The sequence below is a fragment of the Sapajus apella genome, unplaced genomic scaffold, assembly GCF_009761245.1.
Source record: "Sapajus apella isolate SASKATOON/1434 unplaced genomic scaffold, GSC_monkey_1.0 scaffold261, whole genome shotgun sequence".
NCBI classification, from domain to species: domain Eukaryota; kingdom Metazoa; phylum Chordata; class Mammalia; order Primates; family Cebidae; genus Sapajus; species Sapajus apella.
In genome coordinates, this window is record NW_022437201.1 from 227,681 (window position 1) to 239,604 (window position 11,924).

General features: G+C 38.7%; 1 pseudogene; it reads right to left on the reverse strand.

Annotated features, from left to right (window-relative positions):
- Positions 1–7,914: 7,914 nt before the first annotated feature.
- Positions 7,915–8,557, reverse strand: LOC116545351 (annotated as a pseudogene).
- Between the last annotated feature and the right edge of the window lie 3,367 nt (positions 8,558–11,924).

The window sequence follows — 11,924 nt, forward strand, 5'->3', positions numbered from 1 at the left end:
TGAGATGATGGGTTGGTCTAAATATACAATCATGTCATCAGCAAATAGAGACAATTTGACTTCCTCTTTTCCTAATTGAATACTCTTTATTTTTCTCTGTTGCCCGATTGTCCTGATCAGAACTTCCAATACTATGTTGAGTAGGAGTGATGAGAGAGGGCATCCTTGTCTTGTGCTGGTTTTCTAAGGGAATGCTTCCAGTTTTTGCCCATTCAGTATGATATTGGCTGTGAGTTTGTCATAAATAGCTCTTATTATTTTGAGATTCGTTCCATCAATACCTAGTTTATTGAGAGTTTTGAGCATAAAGGGTTGTTGAATTTTGTCGAAGGCCTTCTCTGCATCTATTGAGATAATCAAGTGGGTTTTGTCTTTGCTTCTGTTTATTGATTTGTGTATGTTGAACCACCCTCGCACCCCAGGGATGAAGCCAACTTGATCATGGTGAATAAACTTTGTTTTTTGTTGTTGTTGTTGTTTTTTAGATGGAGTCTCACTCTGTCGCCCAGGCCGGAGTGTGGTGGTGGTTCGATCTCGGTTCACTGCAACTTCTGCCGTCTGGGTTCAAGCGATTCTCCTGCCTCAGCCTCCTGAGTAGCTGAAATTGCAGGTGCCTGCCACTGCACCCGGCTAATTTTTGTAGTTTTTTTTAGTAGAGATGGGGTTTCACCACCTTGGCCAGGCTGGTCTTGAATTCCTGACCTTGTGATCCACCTGCCTCAGCCTCCCAAAGTGCTGGGATTAATTGCATGAGCCACTGTGCCCAGCCTGTATAAGCTTTTCGATGTGCTGTTGGATTTGGTTTACCAGTATTTTATTGAGGATTTTTGCATTGATGTTCATCAGGGATATTGGCCTGACATTTCTTTTTTAGTTGTGTCTCTGCCAGGTTTTGGTATCAGTATGATGTTGGCCTCATAAAATAAATTAGGGAGGATTCCCTCTTTTTTCTATTGTTTGGAATAGTTTCAGAAGGAATGGTACCAGCTCCTCTCTGTACCTCTGGTAGAATATGACTGTGAAACTGTCTGATCCTAGACTTCTTTGGTTGATAGGCTATTAACTGCTACCTCAATTCCAGAACTTCTTATTGGTCTATTCAGGAATTTGACTTCTTCCTAGTTTAGTTGTGGGAGGGTGTCTGTGTCCAGGAATTTATCTATTTCATTGAGATTTTCTGCTTTATTTGCTTAGAGGTGTTTATAACCTTCTCTGATGGTAGTTTGTATTTCTGTGGGATGGGTGGTGATATCCTCTTTATCATTTTTATTGCATTATTTGATTCTTCTCTCTCTTCTTATTAGTCTGGCTAGCGGTCTGTCTATTTTGTTAATCTTTATGAAAAATCACCTCCTAGATTCATTGATTTTTTTGAAGGGTTTTTCGTGTCTCTATATCCTTCAATTCTTCTCTGATCTTAGTTATTTGTTGTCTTCTGCTAGCTTTTGATTGTGTTTGCTCTTGCTGCTTTAGTTCTTTTAATTGCGACGTTAGGGTGTCAATTTTAGGTCTTTCTGCTTTCTCTTGTGGGCATTTAGTGCTAGAAATTTCCCTCTACACTGTTTAAATGTGTCTCAGAACTTCTGGTATGTTGTGTCTTCGTTCTCACTGGTTTCAAAGAACATCTTTATTCCTGCTTCCATTTTGTTATTTATCTAGCAGTCATTCAGGAGCAGGTTGTTCAGTTTCCATGTAGCTGGGTGGTTTTGAGTGAGTTTCTTAATCCTGAGTTCTAATTTGATGGCACTGTGGTCTGAGAGAAGGGTTGTTATGATTTCCATTCTTTTGCATTTACTGAAGAGTGTTTTATTCCAATTATGTGGTCTATTTTGGAATAAGTGCAATGTGGTGCTGTGAAGAATGTATATTCTGTGGATTTGGGGTGGAGAGTTCTGTAGATGTCTATTAAGTCTGCTTGGTCCAGAGCTGAATTCAAGTCCTGGATATCCTTCTTAATTTTCTGTCTCATTGATCTGTCTAATATTGACAGTGGGGTGTTAAAGTCTCCCACTATTATTGTGTGGGAGTCTAAGTCTCTTTGTAGGTCTCTAAGAACTTGCTTTATGAATCTGGGTGCTTTTTTATTGGGTGCATACATATTTAGGATAGTTAGCTCTTCTTATTGCATTGATCCCTTTACCTTCATGTAATGCCCTCTTCATCTCTTTTGATCTTTGTTGTTTTAAAATCTGTTTTATCAGAGACTAGGATTGCAACCCCTGCTTTTTCTTTTTGCTTTCCATTTACTTGGTAAATATTCCTTTGTCCCTTTATTTTAAGCCTGTGTGTGTCTTTGCACTTGAGATGGGTCTCCTGAATAGAGCACACCGATGAGTCTGGACTCTATCCAATTTGTCAGTCTGTGTCTTTTATTTGGGGCATTTAGCCCGTTCATATTTAAGGTTAATATTGTTACATGTGAATTTGATCCTGCCATTATGATGCTAGCGGGTTATTTTGCTTGTTAGTTGATGCAGTTTCTTCATAGTGTCAATGATCTTTACAATTTGGTATGTTTTTGCAGTGGCTGCAGTGGAAAAGAACCAGTTGTTCTTTTCCATGTTTAGTGCCTCCTTCAGGAGCTCTTGTAAGGCAGGTCTGGTGGTGACAAAATCTCTCAACATTTGCTTGTCCATAAAGGATTTTATTTCTCCTTCACTTAATTTCGCTGGATATGAAATTCTGGGCCAAAAATTCTTTCTTTAAGAAAGTTGAATATTGGCCCCCACTCTCTTCTGGCTTGTAGGGTTTCTGCTGAGAGATCCACTGTGATAAGTCAAATTCTGGAGCACTCTGAGAAGTACCACTGTGCATTGCTAAGTGACACCCATATATGTAAGACACATCTAAGCTCTTCTCTTTCTTATCATACTGAAGTAATGAAAAAGCTGGTACTGTGAAAGCTGGGCATTGACACATTGGCCTCTTTTTCTTCTCACTGGAAATTTTGGGCTCTGTCACTCCTACCTACTAGGGTCAGCTGATGATAAGATTTCTGTAGAATTAAAGAGGCAAAGAGATCCCACTTCATTCTTGTGCCTAAACCTGTGCTTTAATTCAACTTGACCTGAAGACTCTGCATGGATGGGTCATGGGAACTGGCCCAGTGAATAATATTTCAGGCCCTTGTGTGCATGTCTCTTTCAGGGAAATCCCTAAGTGGGGGGCAATAAAGCAGTGTAACATAGGAGTAGGACATTCTTGTATCCTCTGAACAAATGCTGATCCCACACTGTCAGATTCTTACTAGTAATGCCACATAATTGAATGTCTCTCACTCTACTGCAGGTGGTACAGTTGGTGACCAAAATGTCATAATCTACATTGAAATGTCACACATACTCACTCAAATAGACATACTCTCAGGTGATGCCATGCCTCCATCCACATGTCAGCCCTAGGTATTTGCAGACATGATTGGTGGACTTCATGTATGAAAAGACAAGAGTAACTTTCCATAGTTCTTAGTAAGTTTCAATTATTTGCAGAGTCACTATTCCCTCCCTGTTCTCCTTTTTGTTTCTTCCCCATTTATTCATTAGGGTATTCTATGCTACTTAGCCTTACTGGCATCTGCTTTCATTTCCTGAATTCGTATCAGAATGTCACCTGTGCCCTGCCTTCTTAGAATTCATGGTGATGCAAAAACAGGAAACTTGAATAAAAAGACTGATCGGAGGCCTCTTGAACTCTTAGTTTCCCTATTGTTTACTTTTCTTTTTGTGTTTCATGCACCATCCTCAGGTACCAGTTTCTGGCTTTTAATCTAGTCTCACAGTAAGTAGATTATCCTCATTTAGATACCATTTTACTTCTCAACAATTTAACCCTGACAAACATATCCCAGGTGAACTTGCTAATTTTTGCCATTTCTCAGTTGTCTTAATTACAGTTAGAATTGGACAGTTAAGTCCATCTTTAGTTCATCTTTAGTAACTGCACACATATATTTAACTAATTATTAGCTTTCTTTGCACACTGTGTTATTCTATGTACCTCACATTATTTGATTTCCTTGAGAGAACACATATCGCTCTTATGTTTTTATGAAATAACTTTCAGCTCTCAGAAAATTGTGTATTTGAAATTTTTTCCTGCAGCATTGCTACCACTTTTCAATATACATTTTCTCTTGCACACAAACCTCACACAGGCTGATGTCAAATATTTATATAAGCACAGTCAAAATAGGATGAATAAATTTCTCTTTGGTGGTCAGTTTCCAATTACACCTTCACGTGACAGGTAGAGCCTGCTTTAGAGTCTCTATAATAAATCCTCAACTGTCTATTACACAACAGTATCTCCACCATTGGGAAATCAATTACCTGTTACCATAGGCTCTGGTAGAGTTACATTCCTCTGCCATCTCAAAATAAATCCACTTGTGAGATCATACTCATATCACATGGTACCATCACTCATGTTGAGCTCTAGTGGAATGGTAATAAAATAAGTATTCCTAATATGTGCTCATGAAAGGGACTTGAATAACCTTATGACAAACCTAAGATTGATGCAGTAAAGCAGTTTCAGGATGGGAGGCACTTTTCCATTTCAGGTTATCTGAATACTGTAAGTCTTGACAAAAAGACTTTATTAGTTTGTATGAACAATACCAGCTCATGATGAATTAAAAAGTTTAACATGAGGCTCAGTGTGGTGGCTCACGTCTTATAATCCCAGCACTTTGGGAGGCCGAGGCAGGTGGATCACCTGAGGTCAGCAGTTCGAGGCCAGCCTGGCCAACATAGTGAAACTCAGTCCTTACTAAAAATACAAAAAATTATCCAAGCATGATGGCAAGCTCCTGTAATCCCAGCTACTTGGGAAGTTGAGGCAGGAGGATCGCTTTAAACCGGGAGGCGGAGGTTGCAGTGAGCCAAGGTTGTACCATTGCACTCTAGCCTGGGCAACAAGAGTGAAACCATTGCACTCCAGCTTGGGCAATAAGAGTGAAACTCTGTCTCAAAAAAAAAAAAAAATTAACGTGAGAAACCTGTAACAGTATCTTGCAGCTTTGCACCAAGATACTGTTATTTAACAGTCATAGTTAGTAATATTTATTTGTGCCAGAGGAATAACATTTTCATGGCTCCTGAATTTAAGTTTCCTATTTAGTAGATTTATTTTATCTAATGAATTTAAAATACCAGCATGAGTATTTTGCTAAGAGAGAGGATTAGATAACACCCGAATGTCCCAGAAAAGGGTATGGATACTTCATCAAAAAATATTCAAAATATTCCCAAAAGAAACTTTTCAGCAATGACAAATGCAGTAGTTTATGCTATTCACTATGTGAAAGAAGTTAATTCCCTAAAGTGCTGGTAGTATTAGCTTTGTAAAAACATATCCCTGTTAATATGTTTTTAAACTATCACCTATAGGATAAACATAGAACTCGGTGTCATGTGCCTTTAAGATTTTCTATGTTTTGATCAAACTTCCTTTGCAGGCCCATTTTTCTCCCTGTTCTCCTGAGAGTCACCACCCACTCTTAACCGGCACCTTCATTAAGATAGAGTTCTCTGTTCTTTTCTTTTTTTCAAACTGTGCATAGGAATAACTAAAATCTTCGTTAGATATGATTTTCCATTAACAATAATGTGAAAATTAGAATTATGAATTCAAAAAGCAGTGAAGTCTGAAAATTTAAAAAGTAGACTAGGTATTTGGGAACAAAATGTAAAGGAAGACAAGGATGTTTCTTTTTTTTTAATTGCATTTTAAGTTTTGGGGTACATGTGAAGAACATGCAAGATTGTTGCATAGGTACACACGTGGCAGTGTGATTTGCTGCCTTCCTCTCCATCACCTATATCTGGCATTTCTCCCCATGCTATCTCCCCCAACGCCCAACCCCCCGCTGTCCCTCCCCTATTTCCCCTCAACAGAACCCAGTGTGTAGTGCTCCCCTCCCTGTGTCCATGTGTTCTCATTGTTCAACACCCGCCTATGAGTGAGAACATGCGGTGTTTGATTTTATGCTCTTGTGTCAGTTGGCTGAGAATGATGGTTTCCAGGTTCATCCATGTCCCTACAAAGGACATGAACTCAGCATTTTTGATGGCTGCATAATATTCCATGGTGTGTATGTGCCATATTTTCCCTGGAGAATGTTTCTTTAACACTATTCGTTATCTCCCTTCTGTACACAATGTTGCATATATACAACTACTTCATTTTTGTTGACATATATAAGAGTGAAATCCCCTGAAGCAACCTAGCGTATACAGTTAGTGTCCAACTTTCAGGGGGTGGGAGTGGGGAGTAGAAACACACTTGATTAACAGTTTTTGCCCACACATTTTAGACATTTTTTTTCTTTTTTTGTCAAGTTTTTAGTAGTAAATTCATAAATATAGGAAACACTTTCACTCCTTCAGTGTTAAAATAGAAAACCAAACAGTGCCAACAGTAGTGGCTTAATTATTGGTATACAAGAAAAACACAACATCAATGGGTTTTCTTAATTATGCATTTTAAATAGCAATATGTGCATTTGTTTTTACAGTTATAATTTTTCTCATCTGTTTTAGGCAACAGCTTGTAATAGTTTGGAATCCATTAAGATGTTGCTTTCAATTTGAAATATTTTGTGTATACATGTATATAAAAAGTAACCCAATGTATGACTCATCTGACAGATGTTTAAGATCAATAAAGGCTTATTTTTCAATATGCAGCTAGGAAGAGAGGGAAGCAAGCCAACCTCTCTACACTGTCTTTTTGCTGGCTTGTTTTTGCAGTGCTATCAATAGTGGTTTTTGGAGGCAACCATGTGCCTTCAGCCTATCTGGTTAGATCAGATACCACGATCAACAACACGGGTAGAAGAGATGGGGAAGGGGGAGTAGGTAAGTGTTAAACATTAATTTTTAAGTGTGCATTTTGTACTCTTTCTAGGTACAGGATTAAAAACAGGCCAATGAGGAAAAAATTGTTATATTAGGAAAGAAACTGCAATTAAATCAAGACATAATAGCTGAATTAAGTTCTTTTAGTAGACTGCATATATAGATGTTTAGCCATACTCTTAGATTAACTCTTTAAGAGTAGAACTTTATATCCAATTTACATGCTCTAGATACCACCTTATTTTTTACAGTAAAGTCTGGTATTCAATACCCACTTGTACACTGACAGCTTTAAGAAAAACAGGACACAGAGGGAGTTGTCATTTTTAGCAGCAATGAAATATCACTAACCCCTTTTTACATACCCAATTCAAGTCACTATCAGAGGTGAATGCACCACAAAGTTACCAGGTACAAAATTACTAATCTTTTTTAAATTAATAACTTGAAATTACCCTTGCCCCCCCACCCCATTACATCTTTTTATAAAGAGCAAACATTTTGCTACTTTATACACGGCTAGCAGGTTTGTTTCAATATGAAAGTGCTAGTTCATTTACAGGTTTTTATAATTAGATATGTAGTGCTACGATAAATGTCCAATCCTCTACATAAGAACAATGATGAATGAAAAAGATGAAGACTGAATAAGGCTATCAGATTACCTTATCTTATTTACATATAAAGAATAGATACCCAATGGTGAGGAAGAGACAGAAATTGGACAAACACCCAAAGGTGTAAGAATTACATCTACCTTTGAGATTCATACTGTAAATAAGACATTTTAAAAAGTCCTGTAGCCCATACCTATTCTTTCCTCAGAAAAAGAACAGCTGCCTTCATGACATTCCCTCTTGTTTCAGATTTCAACAGTGTCACTTTGAAGCTTCAGAGTCAAGATCTAACTGTCTTCAAAAAATAAATAAAATACGCCCCCTAAGGTACTTCCCCATCCCACCCGCCTCCGAAATCCTGCTGGTTTCTTTTCCAGTGCCCGGTTGCATGATCAGGTACCATCTCCTGCGGTGGTGATTGTTTTTTTTTTTTTTTTTGTCCATCTATTGATCATTAGTTTAGAATAGATAACATGAACCAGTTCTGGAACCACTGCTGGGAGGAACACAAGCTCTTTACTACAATCACACAGCAGGGAAGAAATAACTAATTCAATTAATCCCTGATGCTGGGCCTTCAAAATTGAAAGAACTTGGCACAACCGGAGCACTGAATTTGTATCCTCCATGCTTCTCAATCATTTTGGATTCATGGGCTTCTCTTCTTTGATCAGCTAAAGTTGTTATGTCCTGTAACCGTTTTCTTTGTTCTTCATTAAGACGGTAAGTCAGAGCCTGATAACACACAGGATTACGATTTTGAATAGTTTGAAAAATAGTTTTAAATATCTGATACTCGTCAACAGGGTTATCTTCATCATCAGTGATTATGGAATAGCCTTCCAGAGCAGTCTCTTCAGCATCATCTTTTTCCCAATCTTCATCATCTCCCTCTTCACCTGCCCGCTTAGCCAGAATCTCCAAATATTCTTGTCCGTCTTCACCAATATCAGCTTCATCACTCCCCAGTTCCTCGGTTTCATCATCTTCAGCTTCATCATCATCATCACTGTCATTCTCGTGTTCTGCATCGCAGGTGTATGCTCTTTTTAATCCATTAAATGTGCTGAACAAGAGCATAGAAGATCTTGAATATTTGTTTCTGGATGAGGACAGACTGATCAGACTGGTCAGAAAGAAGCTGGATAAAACGATCCTTTACACCCGGCAGAAAATGCTGCATTGCTGCTACCAATGGACTCTGCTCCTCTGGTTTTTTATACTCATAATTTTTCACAAGCTGATAAAGGTAAACAAGAATTCCTGGCCCACAAGCACTGTTATCGGACTGAAGATAAAAGCCAATTTTGTGCAAAATGGCAGTCCAGCAGCTTGGATAATGATGTTTCTTGATGTGATGTATGCATGTAGTAAGCTGTACCCTGATGACCTCAGGAGAATGGATAATGGCTTCTACAATATTTTCTCGAATACAACGGCGATCTTCTTCTGGAATAGTATAAGAGGACCCCTGGTCCTTTTTCTCGATCAGGCCAATACTGTGCTATGTTTTTCAAACAGATAACACATGCCTGTCTCACAGGTAAATCCAGCTGTTCCGACGTACTAATCTGGAGCAGTGTTGAGACAAAATTCAGACTTGTGTGTTGGGGTCCATCGCAGCATGGACTCAGTCAAACCCGGGGCTCGGGTGCTACTGGTCAGGAATAGCGCCACCAACTGCGCACATGGACTCCCCACGAAAGGCCTTTTTTTTTTTTTTTTTTTTTTTTTTTTTTTTAGACGGAGTCTCGCCCTGTCTCCCAGGCTAGAGTGCAATGGCGCGATCTCGGCTCACTGCAGCTTCTGCCTTCTGGGTTCAAGCGATTCTTCTGCCTCTGCCTCCCGGACAGCTGGGATTACAGGCGCCCGCTACTACGCCTGGCTAATTTTTGTATGTTTTTTAAGTAGAGACGTGTTTGTCCCTGTTGGCCAGACTGGTCTCAAAAGCCTGACCTCAAGTGATCCACCTGCCTCCACGTCCCAAAGTGCTGAGATTACAGGCGACAGCCACTGCGCCTGGCCTCTCCTTTTCTAATTCTCTGATGTATTCTCTCCTAAAGGTCCTAGGCAGTGCCTTATTTTTGGTGATTCTTCTCTGTCTTCCTTGTGGCTGTTCCAATTTGGTGTTTGCCTGTTCTAAATTGTCAGTGCTCCTTGACTATTTGTTCCTTCTGAAATCCGTGGGGCATGATGTTATGCTTGGGTCAGGAAGGAAACGCTGCCCTCTAACTAGTGCTGCTCTGGTTAGGGTTGGAGGCAGAGCAATGGCACTTTCACTTATTTCCCTGTGTGGTGTGAGGTCTCTCTTCAGAAGCATATCTATGGTCTCTAAATATTCTCAAATTGGGAAAACTGGATGCATCTCAACACCCCTATCATGGAGAACTTTACCAAGGAACTTCCCTAGTTGAAAGCCTCCGGGTCTCCTCTTTCTGTTCTAACGTGAGCTTCTCTTGGTCCTGCCGGGTTGACACTGTGTTTCCAATCTTTTCCAATCTCACTGTGTTTCCAATACAGTTGCCGCTGTATTTCCTTAGGGTTCCTCAACCCTCTGTGAAAGGTGTGAAGTTACAAAGAAATGTTAAGTCAAGTCACCAGGTAGGTGACATCGATTCCCTGCAGAACAATGTGTGTAATAGCTGATTCCCCATCCCTTTCCTCTCTCTGCATTTGCCTCCTGGATAATCTAAGCTACTTTCTTAACTCCTAACTGGATGATAAGAGAGGTGCCAGGGTTGTCTAATGGATACTAGAGGCCCTTGGTTTTGGTGGCCTATTGTTGTGCATCTGGAAAGCACTAATGATTAGGTTTTTAGTCCTAGTACCAAGTCAGAAAAACATGAAAGAAGAGGAAGAAGGGTTTAGATTTAGCAATCAAGAGTTAGAACAAGATTTTTACATTACTCCAAAACAATACTGCTGCCTTAGTTTTCTTCAATATATGTAAAATGCAAAATGAAAAAAATTATCTATTATACCAACATTTTATATCACATATATGTTATATACGTACTTGAAGAATGAATGTGAAATACAAATCTCTTGTGAGAAGTGAAGACTAAGAGAGGTTGTTACCAGCAGGATAGTACTACAAGCAATGTTAAATGAAGTTCTTTAGGTTGAAGGAAAATGGGATTCAATGGAAATTTTGATCTAAAATCAGGAATAAAGAGCATCAGAAATGGTAAATATGCAGGTAACCATAAAATATTACATTTTATTTTCTCTTAATTATAAAAAGGAAAATTATTTAAAGCAAAAAAATTCTATTGTGGAGTCTATAATGAATGTAGAAATAAAATATACGTCCACAACTACACAATTGAGAGAAGTGAATGAATTTTTACTATTGTAAATGTATTGTGCTTTATGTGAAGTGGTAAATATTAACGCTAATAGCCTGTGATAAGTTAAAGATGCAACCCCTAAAATTAATACCAAAATTTATTATTAAAAAGGCAATAGAAGAAGAAACATGACGGCGCTGATGTTGACTGCAAATTGTAGTCCCTGCTGTTCCACAGGACCTCCACCTTCGCACTCACCATTTGTTTGCTCTTGCTTCTCTAGTTCTTTTAATTGTGATGTTAAGGTGTTGATTTTAGTTCTTTCCCACTTTCTGATGTGGGCATTTAGCGCTATAAATTTCCCTTGTTTACTTTAGCTGTGTCCCAGAGATTCTGACACGTTGTCTCTTTGTTCTCATTGGTTTCAAAAAATTTCTTTATTTCTGCCTTAATTTCCTTATTTATGCAGTAGTCATTCAGGAGCAGGTTGTTCACTTTCCATGTAGTTGCATGGTTTTGAGTGAGTTTTTAAATCCTGATTTTTAATTTGATTGCACTGTGGTTTGAGAGTCTGTTTCTTATGATTTCTGTTCTGTTGCATTTGCTGAGGAGTGTTTTACTTCCAATTATGTAGTCGAATTTAAAATAAGTGCTATGTGGTACTGAGAAAATTCTGTTAATTTGGGTGGAGAGTTTTGTAGATGTCTATTAGGTCTGCTTGGTTCAGACCTGAGTTCAAGCCCTGAATATCCTTGTTAATTTTCTGTCTCATTGATCTGTCTAATATTGACAATGTCATGTTAAAGACTCCCACTATTATTGCGTGAAGTCTAGGTCTCTTTGTAGATCTCTAAGAACTTGTTTTATGAATCTGGGTGCTCCCGTATTGGGTGCACATATATTTAGGATAGTTAGGTCTTCTTGTTGCATTGATCCCTTTACCATAATGTAATGCCCCTTTTGTCTCTTTTGGTCTTTTTTGGTTTAAAGCCTGTGTTATCAGAGGCCAAGATTGCAACTCCTGATTTCTTTGCTTTCCATTTGCTTGGTAAATATTTATATTTTAAAGCAATTACTCTAGATACTCTGTGGGTAACTGATTGTAGAAAGCGGAAGGATTTGAAGCAGGGAAGTCACTTCAGAGACTCTTTCAGTAT